Source organism: Urocampus carinirostris, chromosome 7 (genome assembly GCF_059441175.1).
Source record: "Urocampus carinirostris isolate Australia breed hairy pipefish chromosome 7, RoL_Ucar_1.0, whole genome shotgun sequence".
In the NCBI taxonomy this organism is placed as follows: Eukaryota; Metazoa; Chordata; class Actinopteri; order Syngnathiformes; family Syngnathidae; genus Urocampus; species Urocampus carinirostris.
This window is the reverse complement of record NC_142355.1, coordinates 31981661-31999821: the sequence shown is the minus strand read 5'-3', so window position 1 is coordinate 31999821 and position 18161 is coordinate 31981661. Positions and strand designations below refer to the sequence as shown.

The following is an 18161-nucleotide window of genomic DNA, read 5'->3' as shown; positions in this document are numbered from 1 at the left end:
CTAATCGATAAATCCGTTGTCAACTAATCAGATCATGGATTTGTGGTAATGTGATTAACGAGCCAATGAGTTTGGTTTGTTCCTTATTTATTATCTAAATCATCCCCCAATAAGGAGTTACAGTATTTAGAAAGTACCGTATTGCACAGACTATGAGTCTCTCTGGAGTATAAGACGCATCAGCCAAGAGTGCAAAATTTATAAGGAAAAACATATATATAAGACGCACTCGTCGGATAAGTTGCATTTTGGGGGGGACATTTATTTGATTTATTTGACACCAAAAACATACAAATATAAATATTTCTATATGATAGCAGTGTTTTTATTGAAAAAATCCTTTACTCCAAATGGTGCAGCAGCACAGGTAGACAGACACTAATGCCCAAAAGTTGTAATGACCTCAATGGAACCATGAACTTTTCCCTTCTTCCCAACGTCTCGTTTGATCTTCTGTCTCAGGCGACACCCCATCTGATTATGTTTGATTTACGACACGCGTGGTCCTTTTTGTGCTTTCATTTCCACAAGTTTCCCCCCAGCATCGAGCTTTGTAATCAATGTTATTTATTGTGATTGAGATTAACTCTGTCTTATCGCCGCCACCGGCAGGGAGATTACAAACGTGTCTGTCTTTTATTAAGTGTGCACTAATGAAAGTCGGGCACGCAACTTGATGAGATGAGACTCATCTGGTGCGCCTCGGCTCGCCGCCATCATTTTGTCTTTTTCTTTCTTTTTTTTTTGTCAGTGCCACCAGTAGCAGCCGTAGCTGCCGGCCGCTTTGGCAAAAAGCAAAAACAAACAAAAAATAACCCCAACAGATTTTATTATGTTGACTTGTTTTTGGGGTGAAAGCAAAGGAAACAAATCATTAAAATACTATTTAATATTTTTCACTCATTCCTAGTTTTTGTGTAACAGTTGACCCCCGGGTTACAGCGTTCCTACGTTGCTATGTGTTCATATTACAATAGAAAATACAGTGTGGCATTTTCCTTACCGTACAACATCAACAACAAATTATTTTGCATGCCCAAAGACATACTCAAGTCAAACTTTAAATAATTTGTTCCTATGACTGGTTAGCTAGCTAGCTACAGTACAATCCTATCCGTCACAATCCAGCCCGTATCCGTTTATAGTTAACTCACAATTGTTAGCTAACTTTCTATCAATCATTATTACAGTCGAGGTACTACAAGCAATGTGTATAGTAAGAAGGCTAGTTAGCTAGCTAACCAGCTAGGTTTCTGGCGATGGTATCCATCTATCTGTTTGTATCAGTGTACAGTGACCTCCCCACCTTATAAAATTTTCACTTGAGAAGGAGGAATACGATGTTTTTTTAGCTCCTCTTCACGGCATCTTTTCCACTATACGACATCTACAACAACTCATTTTGTGTGCCTGAAAACGACGAGTTACATATCTAAGATGCATTTCTGCTATTGGTCGATGTCATAAACAATGCTAGTTGGCTATTGGTTTGCGTCATGGCCTCAAGAAGGGTCTAATATGCAATTGGCTGAACTCCATCCCACAATGCCTTTATCTCTCTTCGCTTTTTTCAGAATCTTGTATAACATACATAGATTTGTTAAGCTATTGTTCCCAAGACTTGTAGTGATGCTAAAGGGTAAAGCAAAAGAAAATATTACCATGGAAACAATGCTTGCAATTATCAAGAAATATGACGAAAGCTTAGGGCTGTTACCATTGCTAAGGAATGTGGTCATAACCAATTGACGATTGAGATGATTACAAATGAGGAGGAGGCATTTTCTAATGAATACGCCATTTCGTAGCACCTGCATCCACCCATTAACACCACTATACCATCTTAAGTCACATCACTCTAAAGGTAAATAAAATCTAACATTTATTTATAATCTTATTCAATAATGCACATGCATACTACACATAAATAGTATTTTTTTGTTACTAATGTTTATCATACATTTAATATATATATATATATATATATATATATATATATATATATATATATATATATATATATATATATATATATTTATATATATATATATAATTTATAATTCTTATGTCCTTACCTGGGGTGCTGGGGATTTGGAACACATAAGCTAACTACCATAACTTTATATCTCCCCACTATATGGCAATCTACATTGTAATCCCCTCCTTGAACGGATTAATGTCGTATCCTGAGGGTATTTTATACTGACCATTGGACATTTTCTCAGTTTCTATCCTGCGCTAAACTTCAATTTCACCTTCAGATCCTCACCTGAAAACATTACATTTTTGTATTTACTGCATAAAAATAAGGAAATAAAGCACAATAAAATACAATGAAAAGATGATAGTTGTTGTGATTGTCATTATTATTACTCTTACTTTTGTTGTTTATTGTTTAAACTAATATAGTACAAATTATTTATGATTGTTTTCATACACAGTATACAGTTCGGATTTGACTAGCTGATCCAGTGGTTCATTTTTAAATAATTAAACTGTAAACCATGAAGGGATATTTTTTGTTGCGGATATCAGTCTGATACATATTTTATAGTGAAATAATATTCATAGTGAGAAATGATGAGTATTCAGACCGGATCAATGTAAAAATGGTGTTGCTTGATATCCCGACTGCCATGCCTATTGCCAATGTTTTTTTCTTTTCGTCAATGAACTGCCGCATGTTCTCTGTTTTCCATTATCGCCAAAACGATTCTATTGTCGGCAAAGGCTCCCGCATGCCTCGTGCGCCGCAGAGCGCATTGAAGCGTGAGCTGATTATTGTCGTCTTCAAAAGCGGGAGCGCAAGCAATCGCATCCCGATCGCCCGCAAAACGTCACCATACCCGCGCACAAACACAGCTGTCGCTATATTTCTCCAATCTTTCACATTTTCAAAATCTGTTGGATTTGGGAAAGCTTAGGTCCTTCGGCTTTCCCATGCAGCGTATAAATAAATACGCAAACCATTTGAGTCGGCTGCTGCCGGTGATTAGGAAGCACGGGCGGCGGCCTCACGCAGATATTAAAAGCACGCCGAGGCCGATACCCTCTCGTTTCTGTCGGCATGACAACCGACTAACGACCCCCACCGCCCGCCTCCTTTCTCCCGACCACTCCAACGCGACTTGCTGGTGAGGATTTGACGATGGTCGGGGCCGCAAACTCGCCGGCGGAGGTCGCGACGGAACTAATCAAGGAAATGGAGCGACTCGCACACACGCCACTTATCATTAACGTTACCTCGGCGACCAGCGTATAGGCGACGTTTCCTATGCACAGGCTTGATTCGGATGCAATTGTCGGGCCACGCAAAAGGGTTTTAGTCGTGCCCTGTAATCAAGGTCGGAGCCAAAGGCCGCAAGAGTCCGTTTTAGCCACGCGGCTAATTCTAAGAAAGCGGATGCAGATGGAGAATGAAAGTCTGTGGTTAGACTATGGAGATTGTTTCCAGGACTTTGAGTTATAGTACGTTGTGGTTTGGAAAACAAAATGTATTTTTCATTCACGTGAGCAACAAAAATATGTTTCTCAAAGGGGGAGGGGGTGAAGGGTTATTGTTCTATTTTCTTTATTAATTATCCATTATCCGTTATCGGTCAGTTCATAATGCGCTACAAAGCCAAGAGGCCGAGACACTTGCTCCCAGCCAAGAGGCTGAGTCAAGGTCCTAGCCACAGGGCCAAGCAGCGATCAGTGCGAATGCACCGTTCCCGGAGGTACTGCAATACCAGGCCGATGCGTGGAGTGGACAGAGCAAGCTCTTATTTCATCTCCCAATTGCAAAAATCAACTGAGCAGGTTCTAGCCATGCCGAAGCTGATAGACAGTCTTCTCAAATGGGAGGGGTGCTCGTAAAAAAGCTTCTTCAGCTGTTGATGTTTTTGTCAAGGTTAAAACTAGACATTGTATTAGACTGAAGTATGAACACACTTTAGATTAGGTTTTTGATAGCCCTTCTATCTGAGGCACGTCCCACCTGAGCTTTCCCCTAGGTTTGCTTACTAGATCGCCTCAGGAAGGAATCAAACGCCCCCAATGGCTAGAGACTCATTTATTAAGAACTCAGGCATAAAAAAACACTTCTGATTGGCTTAAACAGAAATCACATGTTTAATGAAGCAGATAATGCTGGTCGCTAGATGGCGTGTGAGCATTTTAAATGAGCAGTAAGAAAAATGAAACTTTCTAACACAAAAGGTACAATGCGTCAAGGGAGTGAAAGGAATGTAGAAAAAGGAGGCAAGCTCTTCCCGAAATTTCCCGGCACCAAAACAAAGGCCATCTTGATTAATAGTTAGCGGGCCTATAACTATAATCAAAATATAATTTCTCTTACATTTTTTCCCCATCATCAGTCTATCCATCTGTCCATCCATGAGTTGACTTGACTTTTGTTATCCATCCAATCTTCCCTCTATCTATAATGCCCTTTTTGTTATCCATCCTTCCATCAATTCTCATTCGCTTGTTATTGATCCATTTATCCAGGTAACCCTTTTGCCGTCCATTCATCTATCTATTAATCCATCCATGCTACACTTTTATTACCCATCCATCCACCTATCTATGCATCCACCTATCCATCCATGATGCACTTCTGTTTCCTTCTATTCATCCAACAATCCATCTACTGCATAGTACACTTATACTATCCATCCATCCATGATGCCCATCTGTTATCCATCCATTCAACATCTGTCCATCCACCCATCATAAATGCCTATCTTTATCCTTTCCTCATGCATCCATACTGTAATTGTATTCCGTTATCCATCCATTCCACCAATTTCCACCAATTATGCCCATATGTAATCCACCAATCAATCTTTTTCATTCATCCTTAAATGCCTTTTGTCATCCATCCATCCTACCATCCATCAATAACGCTGTTCTGTTATCCATCCAACAATTCATCCATCTATAATTAATTTATACCATCCATCCATCCTTCCATCCATCCATTCATCAGTGATACCATTTTGTTAACCATCCATCTATTTATCCATTCTTATCCGAACGGATATTTTATCGATCCGTTCATCTATCCATCCATTGATCAATCTACTATATAGTACACTTATATTATCCATCCATCCATGATGCCCATCTGTTATCCATCCATCCAACATCCGTCCATCCACCCATCAATAATGCCTGCCTGTTATCCATTCATCATCCATCCATAATGTCCTACTGTTCTCCATCCATTCTTTTAACTTCCATTATTCATCAATAATGCCCATCCGTTATCTACCAATCAATCTATTCATCCCTAATGCCCTTCTCTTACCCATCCATCCATCTAACATCCATCCATCCATCCATCCATCACTAATGGTATTCTGTTTTCCATCCATCTATTCGTCCATCCAAAATTCACTTCTGTCATCCATCCATCATCCATCCATCAATATGTTATCTATCAATCAATCTATTCGTTCATTCGTAATGCTTTTCTGTAATCCATACACCAATTCATTCATCCATCAAACTATCAATCTCTCAGCTTGTCCATCTGTCTTGGTATCGGTCTACCTATTTATTTATTGGTTGATTTATTCGTTCGTTTTCTTCAGTTGAAGGGAATCCAACACTTTAAAAACACTCTGGTTAAAAATAACACAAATTTATATTGTTAAAACATAGGGAACGACTGGGAGGTCGGTGGTTCGCGCCCCGGCCGAGTCATTCCTAAGACTTAAAAAGTGGTCGGCGGCGCCCTCTGTTGGCTGCGGCTGCATTGGCTCGCTACAACGGGTCAGGTGCAATCGACATTTCGTTCTGTGTACATTGTTACACAGAATGACAATACAAGGAAATTATTATTATTATTATTATATTATTTATATAGTCCATATAATAATATTTTCTCAGTACGACTATAAATTACACCTATACCATCCATTCATCCATCCATAATGTCCCTCTGTTATCCATCCATTCTTCCAACTTCCATCATCCATCAATAATGTACATATGTTATCCACCAATCCATCTCTCTACCATCCATCCAGCCATTCATCAATAATGTTATTCTGTGATCCAACCATCTACCAATAATTATATTCTGTTATCCATCCATCCATCCGTCCATAATACTCTTCTGTGATCCATCCATCAATCATTCATCAAACTATCATTCTGTCAGTTTGTTCATCTGGCCTGGCATCCGTCCACCCATTTATTTATTGTTTGATTTTATTCATTCATTTTCTTCAGTTGAGGGGAATCCAACACGGTGAATTCACTCGGGTAAAAAATAACCCTAATTGAGGTAATGTGACACAATTTTTATGTTGTTAAAACATAGGATAAATTGTTATAGTCTGGATCATCATAATTTCAGTATGTATATTATTTTGATGTTTTACCTGTTTTGATCCACAATAAAAGGTAAGCCTATCAAGGACCGGAACAGGATCAGGACCCAAATACGTGACATTTCTCGTAGAAGCCTTTTATTTTACAGGAAATGGGAAGTCATGCACGTTAGGCAGCAGTCTGGCGTGAAATGATAGGAAGCCAGAGGCCGACGACATCAATACCAATTGCAGGATGGGACAGACAGGATTGATAATGAAACAGGAGATCAAAATTAAACAGGACAAACTAGACGGGAACGAAAACAGGAGAGAATAATAAACAGGACAAAAATAGACGGGAACGAAACTGGGAACCAATTTTAAACAGGACAAAAATAAACGGGAACAATACCGGACAGGAAATTCCAACAGGAAACAAGACAGAGTCAAAACCCACGTCTTACAGGGCAGAGGTTCGTTGACGGACTGACAAAGGAAGAGTGAGAGCACTGAGCTTAAATAGAAAGAAAGCCAATCTGTCAACGAGCCGTAGCTGGCGCCACACGGGCGGGGCCAACTGGGCGACATAGCAACTGTGACAAAGCCTCAGAAATTCAGATTCAGATTCAGATTCAGATCTACTTTATTGTCATTCTAGTACACGTGTATACAGAACGAAATGTCGATGGATCTGACTCCCACAGTTTCCCTCAGTGTCCTTCAGTGTACAGATATAAATAAAGCTGTATTGTGTTATTTACCATAGTGCCGATAGTGCAAGAAGAGACGCTAACCAGATGTGCAAGATGGGCAGTCAGGTTAACAAGTCAGGTACACAGTACCATTATATTGTAAACAATAACACTGTAAGTAATAACACTGTAAGTAACAATAGTGCAGAGATCAAATGTGCAAGGAGTGGCAAGCTATAAAAAAACTGCCACTAGTGCAAAAGACAAATTAGCAGCCGTTTAGATTTAAGTTAACTATATGTTAGATTGACCATTTAACAGTCTAATGGCCAGGGGGACTAGACTATTGCGGAGCCTGGTGGTCCTGCACCGCACACTGCAGTACCTCTTCCCAGAGGCTAGCAGAGTGAATAGTCCATGATGGGGGTGAGAGGGGTCCCCGGTAATGTTCTTAGCATGGGATAAGCAGCGCTTCTGGCCAATGTCCTGAATGGAGGGAAGTGTAGTCCCGATTATTTTCTCCGCTGTCCTCGTTACCCTCCTCACACTACCCCAGTCGGTAGCGCTGCAGCCTCCACACCACACAGAGATACAGCTGGTCAGGATACTCTCTATGGTGCCCCTGTAGAAAGTGATGAGGGATGGTGGGGGCAGGTGGGCTCTCCTCATCCTCCGCAGGAAGTACAGGCGCTGCTGTGCCCTCTTAACCAGAGATGCAGTGTTCACGGACCAGGTGAGTTTGTTTGTGATGTGCACCCCTAGGACGAGCCAAGTAACGACATGAAATGAAATGACTGCATTTATATAGCGCTTTTCAAGTCAATGACTTCCCAAAGCGCTTTACAATGTGCTTCACATTTCCCAATAGCGGCGGTGATCTGTGCAGCCATGTAAGGCGCTAGCCTGCTTATTGGGGGTATTGGGGGTTCAGTGTCTTACCCAAGGACACTTCGACATGTAACACGGACAAGCCGGGATTTGAACTGGGATCCCTTAATCCTAAAACGATCGCGCTACCTCCTGAGCTACTGCCGCCCTCCTCTTCTAAACACAACACATTCATCTGTACCAATTATGATTAAAAAACCCAACATCGGCAAATAACCGTGTTACAAGCGCGAAACAATACTAATCCCAATTTTCCACTCCCGTGATTACCATCAGCATTCGAAAGACACCGTGCGATCGTAGCCGCCGACAAGCCACCTGCGCTGACACCAGAAAACGCTTTTAATTAGTTTGGCGCTCGCACATCTGACGGCGACATCAGCACCTTTGGGAAGTTGAGGGCCATCCTTTGCGTCCTCGCTACCTGATGAATAGCGCGTCGGAACAAAGAATTGCACGCTTCCCTAGTGCTTTTTTTCCATTGCTGTCTAATTGGGTGTGCGTTAGCCTCCGGAGGAACTGATATAACTCATTAAGCTGCGTAATTAAAACGGCATACGGTGGCCGGATTTCTTCCGCGACGTACCATTTTTACAAACGAGATTATAAAAAGGCAAAGGTAACACCCGAAAGTCTCGTTGGTTATCGGGCTGGTCTGATGGTTTTCTGAAACTCAAAGGAGGAGCGCGGCAGAGAATTAGGTTTGATCCTGGGAGGCTGGCACTTATCAGGAGTGTTGTGATACGGACGGGGTAGGCTCCTCGGATATGGTGCTTCCTTTTCCAACCAGTTCTTAATATTCTCCAAGCCTTCCCGTTCCATTAAGCCTCGTATTAAAGATTCATACAGCGCATACGGCACCTCCGAAACCCTTGCCTGTATCAGTCGAGTTCCTCTAATAAGGATACTTAGAGTAAATCCTTCCGCTTCCCCCTTTCCACGGCGGATTAGCGCTCGCACCCTCACTGACGAGAACAATCAGCTGAGAGGTTCTAAACAAAAGGTTTGCTCGTCGATGATGTTTGTTCCCCAGCGAATTACCGTAATTTCCCGACCATGAGGTTTACTGCACTAAAAAGCATAGTCTCAGTTACGTGTGCCATAGCTTTACTTAACACATGTGGTGCACAAGTGTGCATATTTAGAAATACAGTGGGAACAGCACATTTGTTTAAAATAGAGCAGAAGCAAAATTGAGTTTTGTTTGGCTTTGCTAGAGTAATGATGACAAAGTGCTCACATTTATTCGTTCACCGATAAGTGTGGGCATGGTAACTAATAAGGATAAATTAAGCAGAGACATATAGCCAGACAGTTGTGTCGTTTGAAAAGAGAAAAAGCGTGATATTTGAAAATAGAGTGGGAGCAAAACTGATATCGGTTGTGCTATATTAAGCATCAATGATAAAGTACGAACTTTTTTTAAATCATCAATAGGTGTGGCATGGTAAAAAACACAGGTGAATATAGCACAAAAATAGACCAACACAATCGTGCATAACTGGGTTTGGTTGTGCTTTATTAGATATTGATGACAAAGTACTAACATTAGTTTAATTATTAATTGCCTTGGACATAGTAAATCTATCTATCTATCTATCTATCTACCATGGTCATTTCCTTGAGAGGGGTGACCGACAACATTCAACATTCGCTCCTCATCCATCCTCTCCATGTGTCCAAACCAACCGAGTACTCTCTTATCCACACACTTGCTCTGTTCCACTACTACTCCAATCGTCTCTCACAATTTCATTTCTCAATCTACCCAATCTTGTCACTCCTAACATACTCCTCAAACACTTTATCTCAGAAACTTTTACTGTAATTTCCTTCACAAATCTGCATTCAGGCTCCAAGCCTCTGCACCATACAATACAGTCGCCACAATCACACTCTCATACAGTCCTCTCTTTACATCCTTACCCATCCTCTTGTTACTCATCACTCTCTTCAAAAAACCCAAAACCTTGCTTCCTTGATTTACTGTAAATTATATATATATATATATAATATATATATATATATATATATATATATATATATATATTACACATACCACAGCCATATCCGCCTAGTGGGAGGTGGCTAGAGTCATTTCTGACTCTTTTTGGGAGATTGATTCAGAGGAGGGGATTCCCAGCCCCCTCGCTCAACCCAACTGAGTTGTTGGGAGTCATTAGGTGACCAAACCCCCCAATTCCAACCCCTAATGCTGAATACCAAGCAGGGAAGCAACGGGTACCAATGTTTAAGTCTTAGGTAAGACTCGGCCGAGGCTTGAACCACAACCTCCCAGTCTCAGGGCGGGCGCCATAACCCCAAGGCCACCGAGCTGGTAAATAACACCACTGTAGATAACACCGGTAAATGAAGCCCTAGAATATGCAAGTGTGCATACTCAAAAATAGAGTGGAAGAAACCTGATTGTTTGTCTGGGTTCATCTGTTAATGATGACTTGATGACATAGTGCATACTTTTTTTTAAATGATCAATAGTTGTGTCTATAACACAGAGAAACAAGCACAAAAATGGAGCGACACAAGCGTGCATATTTAAAAATAGAGCGTTAGCAAAACTGTGATTATCAAGTATGGATGACAAAGTACAAACATCCTTTTTTAAATCAATAGGCGTGGGCATGGTAAATGACAAGGACAAATTAGGCACAGAAATAGAGCAATACAAGAATGTATTTTAAAAAATAGAGTGGGATCAGAACTGAGTATGAATGTGCTTTATTACGTATTTTTGTTTTTGAATTAAACAGCTTCAACAAATTTCCATAAAACGTGCTCGGTTCACTTTCAGATCACTTTCTGTGACCGCAGACAGCATGTACGATCCGCCCGGAATGATAAAAAGCTCAGAGTTCATTTGCTTCGCTTGTTTTTTTTTCCACATTGGCTGTGAAGCCCCTTGCAGACAAGGCACTTTTAGCGAAATCAGCGCACACCAGAAACCATTTTGTTTCTTGATCACATGTTTGGGATCACGTGACCATTTCAGATGGCAACATTGGTTGGATAGCGTATTTCCGCGAGAAGTTTTTTTTGTTTCTATTGAAAAGGCCGTGTATGTAAGAATGCACACAAAAAAAAGACAGCAAGCAACAAGAGATAACATGGAAAGGTTCTGTCACAACTGTAAAACCGATAGTAGCGACACCTGTGGTCGGCATAAGGTGATGCTTAGAGAAAAGAAAACGGATGTCCTGTGTAAAGCATATACAACCAAAGGCCACACTTCCCCCTTTAACATTTTAATGGTGTCATCTGCTACGTCCATTTTAAAAGAACAACACTACTACACTATCGTATATACAGTGGCTTGCGAAACTATTTGGCCCCCTCGAACCTTGTGATCTTTTGCCACATTTCAGACTTCAAACATAAAGATATAAAACTGTAACACACCAAACATGTGGAAGAAGGTGCTCTGGTCAGGTGAGACCAAAATCGAACTTTTTGGCAACAATGCAAGACATTATGTTTACCGTAGGTAGCGCAGCTCATCATCCTCAATACACCACCCTTAAAGTCAAACATGGTGGTAGCATCATGGTTTGGGCCTGCTTTTCTTCGGCAGGGACAGGGAAGATGGCTAAAATTGATGGGAAGAGGGACGGAGCCAAATACAGGACCATTCTGGAAGAAAACCTGATGGAATCCGCAAAAGACCTGAGACTGGGACCCAGATTTGTCTTCCAACAAGACAGTTATCCAAAACATAAAGGAAAGGTACAATGGAATGGTTCACCAAAAAAACATATCAAGGTGTTAGAATGGCCAAGTCAAAGTCCAGACCTCAAACCAATTGAGAATCTGTGGAAAGAACTGAAAACTGCTTTTCACAAACGCTTTCCATCCAAACCTCAAAAAGCTCGAGTTGTTTTGCAAGGAGGAATGGGAAAAAATATCAGTTTCTCGATGTGCAAAACTGATAGAGACATACCCCGAGTGACTTGCAGCTGTAATTGCAGCAAAAGGTGGCGCTACAAAGTATCAACTAAATGGGGCTGAATCATTTTGCACACCCACTTTTTCGTTTATTTGTTAAAAAAGTTTAAAATATCCAATGAAGCGTCTTCCACTTCATGATTGTGTCCCACTTATTGTTGATATTTCTCCAGAAATTACAGTTTTATATCTTGATGTTTGAAGTCTGAAATGTGGCAAAAGGTCACAAAGTTCAAGCAGGCAAAATAGTTATGCAAGCCGCTGTATATATAGTATACCAATTTGAAGGAAATCTACTACTTCTCTAGTTGTGAAAATACGCTACTCGCCGCTCCGTATTTAACGTTCATTTTTCATTACCGGGCACGCCAAGCATCCCCGACCAATTATCGATTTGTTTGCTGATGATAAATGAAAGCGTGGTTGCACTTGTTCTTTGGGATTACAGAAGGGTCCCCTTATCCAGATTGATTGTGTTTTTTAATACGTCTGGTAAAGTGTTGACTGCAACTCCTTAGAACCTTGGTTTGTTATCTGCCCTTTTTCTGGATTTTATGATAGTATAGACCTGATCCAATTTTGGTCTTTATTGGTTCTCAACTTGTGGTTATATTTACATTCTAAGGATTTTTATTCCTCATTGTATTTCGATTTTCTATAGAAGGGGAAGCATGGCTTGGTTGTGTCTCCTCTCTACCTCTTCATAACGTGCATGTACTAAAATAATGCCCCTTGATAGAAATAAGTGACATATTTTACACAGCCAATGCATGCGTGACATAGGTATTGGGGCAAAGGCTTTTGTGGTTATACAAGCTTCAGAAGTATTGTGGGTACATTAATGCTGTTTTTTACTTTTAGATTTTTTTCAAGTTTTTTGGTTAAACACCTGCCTGTGTTTGCGCCCGAAAACCCAATTTAGTTAATATTGACATCTTTTTAATTAAGATGAACAGCTTCCCCTAAAAAGTCCGTCTTTGTCAAGTCATGTTTATTTGTATAGCCTTTTATCAAGAGAAGTCTCAAAGGGATGCGCAGACCACAGACTACAGATTATTATTGCAGCATCCTGGTTAACTACTGTTAAAAGAAAATAACTCTGAAATTGTTTAATTGATGTTGAAAATGTCAGGAAAAAATGTTAAAACGTCATATCGTCACGTCATATTGTCAAATATAAAAAAATTGTGAATATGCTTGATGGCTGTGTTTTGCTGCTGTTGGTGTCGGTGGATTTGTTCAGACCGAGGACAATCGACTTTGGCCTGGACGGATCTATTGACACTAACAAAGATGTTATATAATGAAATTGTGAATATGTTTGATTTTCGAGAAGGTTTGTTCAAACCTCACTTTGTGTTTGCTGTTAAAAACGTAATATTGGAATATAATATTGTGAATGTGCTTAATTGCTGTTGAGATTGTCATGATTGTTTTCTGTTTTTAGTGTCAATAAATTTGTTCAAACCAAAAAAATCCCCCTGATTTAATTATCCGACTAGAAGTACAAAAAATATAGTTTACCATCCCTGTGTTTTTTACTCCTTTAGCAAACCATCTCTGCCATAAATTTGGTTCCCTTGCACCGCTATAAACTTTATATTTCATGTTGATATTGTCTTTGGGATCATATTGACATTTTATTCCTGCAGTCCAAATTATTAAAATTGGATGATTTAGTAATTTTTTTTCACTTCACAACTGCTATATAAGGTCAACAAAAACATAGTGCTAGACAGAGTTGGGTAGAGTTACTTTAACTTGATTACTTTCAATTACTTTTGGATTACTCCAATACCAAATATGCTAATAAAAGACAAAAAAAACTAAATATGAATAAAATTATGACTCACAACATGTGGTAAGCTTCCTCTCCTGGCTTTGATTTCTTTGATCTCCGGCAAAACTAACATAAAATGCGACAGAAACAAAATTAAAATAAATCCAAACAGCTTGCCATCATCATTTTTGCCATTCCATGTATTCCGTTACTCCCCAAGCCTGCATAAAATTTAGTAATCTTATTCATATTTAGTTTCTTTTTCCTTTTATTAGCATATTTGGTATTGGAGTAATCCAAAAGTAATTGAAAGTAACCACGTTAAAGTAACCCTACCCAACCCTGGTGCTAGAAAACATCAAAAAATTATTCATTCGGAAAGAGGGAAATTATAACTTGAGGTGCTGTAGTAAATTCAAAATCCGAAAGGTGAGAACCACCAGGAAAAGTATGTGTTTGTCTGTGTGTGGAGTCAAACTTTGGAACAATTTACAAGACAAGATCAAACAATGTCCAACTATTCACGTGTTCAAATTTAAATACAAAAAACATTACTGACAGAATACAGAGATGAAGAAAATGGCGTATGAGTGATACTAAAGATTGGAAATACTTCGTTTACAACTATAGTTAACCTTGTTGTTATTGTTAGATAATTATGTTATTATTGCTATTGTTGTTATTATCATTGGTGTCACAATGATATTTAGTGACAAGTAGCATTATAACGTTAATAGATGGGTACTACAATGATTAGTGTATAAAACATGTGACTATTTTTATTATTATAATTATTGATATCTGACCTATGTAATATGTATATCCGGGAGATTTTGTTATTTTAGACATAAGAGGAGCTATCTGTGAAATGTAATTAATAGGGGAGATGAGGGGGTAGGGGAAATAAGTGTCTGCTTCTTACTACCCCTTTTCGAACATGTTATGTTAACATTATTTTTGTTGTCCTGTTTTTATTTTATAATGTCCAAAATAGAGTTTTCATTCATTCATTCATTCATTCATTTGTATTATTTATGGGTGCCCTTGCAACATCCATTGCAGCCTGGTAAGCCTGAAAAGGGGATTACCTCTTGTGCGACCCCTTCTTTAGTTTTTTTTATTACCTCATGCTGAAGTTTTTGAGTCTTTCTTTGCCCTCATGTAGGATTTAGATCAGGGAATGACATAATTGTCGTCTGTACAGCCCTTTGAGACTTCTTGTGACTAAGGGCTATACAAATAAACAAGATTTAAACCAGTAATTTGCCAAACGTTGCTCTTCTCCAATGTAGCCATTGTATTATATATGCTTTTGTATGTATACAGCAGGGGTCTCCAACGTGAAGACAACTTGAATATTATGATGTTTAATGGTTGAATTGAGCCTATTTTAACCTCTGAAGATGAGAATAACCTGGCGGCCTGGCAGACTTTTGCACCAAATGCAATATTGCACAACCCTTACGATACCAACGGTATCACGATAACAACTGTATGTAAAATCCCACATGCCGACATTTCTTGTGTAAATACCATGTAAATTATAACTATAGCCGTATCCCCATTGTTTTATAACCTTATCTTCTCTGTTCCTTTATCTTCTTGGCTTATACCTCACTGTGAAAAAAAACTGGAGTGTCATGCCCAATTTCGTTGTCACAATATGTCAACCCATTTTGTAACAATGACAATAAAGGTATATTCTATTCTATTCTTTTCTATAAAATGCGAAGCTGGACTTGTTGGGCAATTTTGCTGGCTGGAGGCATCGTTGCTGTCATGCACATTCTAGATACATTTTTAAAATATGAACTATGTTTTTTTTTCTTTTTTTTTTATGTTCACTATGTTTTGTATATTATTACCCAATGCTAAATGTATTGCACCTTTGTCTTCCTGGAAGGGGGTTACCACTTGTGAGGCCACCTCTCAAAGTTTCTTATTTTTCTCATGCTGAGGTTTTTGAGTTTTTCCTTGCCCTCATGTTGGTTTAAGATCAGGGGATGGTGTCATCGTAACCTGTGCAGTCCTTTGAGTCGTTTTTGTGATTAAGGGCTATACAAACAAGTGTGACTTGACTAAGATAAAATTACTTATGAACGAGTGATGATTTTTTTCTTAGACAAGGCATGTGAAACCTTAAGTATTGGTGCACTTGAAGCACTAATGTTAAGAAGTTACATATTTTCACATAATCCTAACCACATGTACTTTCTATACCTCAGTGTTATGTTGTTCCTAATATTTTGTCACTTTAGTTATTTTGTGACACAGGGAGTTGGGCACCGCCAGGCTGTACATGCCCAAGCTCCACAACAGGAAGTGGTATCCCGATGACCCATGTGGATAAGGGATCCATCAACCATGAATTATTCATTGATTGTTTGATTGATTGATGAAGTCAAGTCCTCGCCTCTCTTTTGGATACTTGTTTACCCAAATTGTATAATCTTAAAAAAAGACTCATTACTAGTAGCTGTCCTTTGGAGGCAAGATTATATCGCTATTTATCATGCATTCGGGGAGACAGTCATGTTTGTGTGATTGTTTACAGTTACCACCATTTATCCTTCTGCTTCTTAAATCTGGCTTGTAGAAACACGGCTTCTGGGCACGCCTTACCGGAGTCTTCTGGCAATTAGACGAGTGCTAGAAAAACACATTAATCTCGCCATTACATCTTCCCGTGTTAATTTATAGCCGTGCTGGAGAAGCCCGCTCATTAATTGGCCGTGTTGGATGGCACGCAGCGAAATTGCATTTGCATAGATCATTTTTGAAATTGCCGCACAACACCCAGCTGGGAATAGAAACCTTTAGCTAGCAATGTTTGCCTGTTAGCGATGAAGCGTTGAGGGAAACGGTCTGCAGGCTGACCGGCGTTTTAAGTTGCTCTTTGCTGTCGCCGACCCTCCCATGACTCTGTGTGTGTGGAGAAATTGGTTGTATTCAGCAGAGCGTGGATGCCCCGTTAGCGGCAAAACGGCGAGTGAGCTTCTTCGGACGAGAGTGGAGAAAGGATGCAATGGTTGTTTTGAAGAAATAATCAAATTTTTTGTACCTTACATCAAGAATCGAATACAATAAAATAGAATAGGAACCATTTCATTTTTTATCCATCTAGTTATTCATCCATTTAAATAATAAATAATTTGCATATAGATCCATCCATCTATTATCTGTACCGCTTATCCTCAGCAGGGTCGCGGGGGTGCTGGAGCCCTTCCCAGCTATCTTCGGGCAGTGGGCAGGGAAGCGCAAAGTCCGTTACCGGTCAAACGACCTTTGATATGTCACCGAAGCAAAGGACATAAGGTCAAAGCCACACAGTTTGATTTTTATCAAAAATATGACAGTTACAAGTGATGAAATGTGTAATGTACCTTGGTATTACCTTTGTTGTCAGTTGATGCCCCATCCATTTCAGCCTGGTTGGCCCCTTCTCAAGGTTTCTTCATTTCCTCGCGTTAAGGTTTTTGTTTTTTTTCCTAAATAAAATAAATAGTCTGCATTTATATAACGCTTTTCAAGTCAATGAACACCTCCCAAAGCACTTTACAATGTGCTTCACACTTTTCCCTTTTACACACTAACTAACCGATAGCAGCGTCAGCCATGCAAGGCAACTACATGCTATCAGGGGCATTAGGGATTCAGTGTTTGGCCCAAGGACACTTCGACAGAGGAGTTGAGAATCGAACCTGCGACCTCTTGATTCCAAAACGAGCGCGCTACCTCCTGAGCTAATGCCGCCCCTCATTAGGTTTTAGATCAGGGGATGGTGATCAGCCCTTTGAGACTTGTGTTAATGGTCTATGCAAATATACTTGTCTTGACTTGAATAGAATAGAATGGAATTGTCTTTTGTCATTGATAACAATGTATTACATGACACTCAAGGATAAAAGATACAAATAAGTTAGAATATAGCACCGTTTTTTTTTTTGTTTTTTTTTGCTGTGGAGAGTAATGGGCGCCACCAGGCTGTACTTGCCCAGGACACACCACAGGAAATGGTTCCCTCACAACCCTTGTGGTTAAGGGATACACTCACCCACCAGTCCCTTATTTATCAAAATTAACAGGGACCAGAACCCACTTGCAACGTATAAATCGGAACATTATATACAGTTGTACCAAATACGGGAATCCCTTGGTTCACGTGGTTAATGGTGACCAGAACCACTCGCAAAAAAAGAAAATATGCATAGTAGTGTCGCACAATTTTTTTTTGTATGTATTTTTATTTATTTATTCATAATTATCAAATGTAGTTTTTGAGAAAGTCAATGCATATTAAGTACATTTTTCCTTTATTTTCTGTCCAATTGGTAATTCATTTTCGATGTTTCACATTTTTAAGTTTTCAGTTTCAGATGCATTCGGATTATTTTTCGAGCATCAATAGTGATTAGAGGTCTGCACATAAAAAACGTTGCTTTTTTTTCCTTTTTGTCCGTTTGTGAATTTCCCTGCCACAGGGCTATCAATGAATAAGTTTCACGTTCCAAGGAAATGGAAGTTACACCTGGGAGT

The 18161-nt window shown here is 39.5% G+C and overlaps 1 protein-coding gene and 1 pseudogene across 1 annotated transcript in view; one reads left to right on the top strand and one right to left on the bottom strand.

Annotated features, from left to right (window-relative positions):
- Window positions 1–18161, top strand: part of plxnb2b (plexin b2b) — a 357777-nt gene that overhangs the window by 193712 nt on the left and 145904 nt on the right. The window lies entirely within an intron of this gene.
- Window positions 3698–3812, bottom strand: LOC148362977 (U2 spliceosomal RNA; annotated as a pseudogene).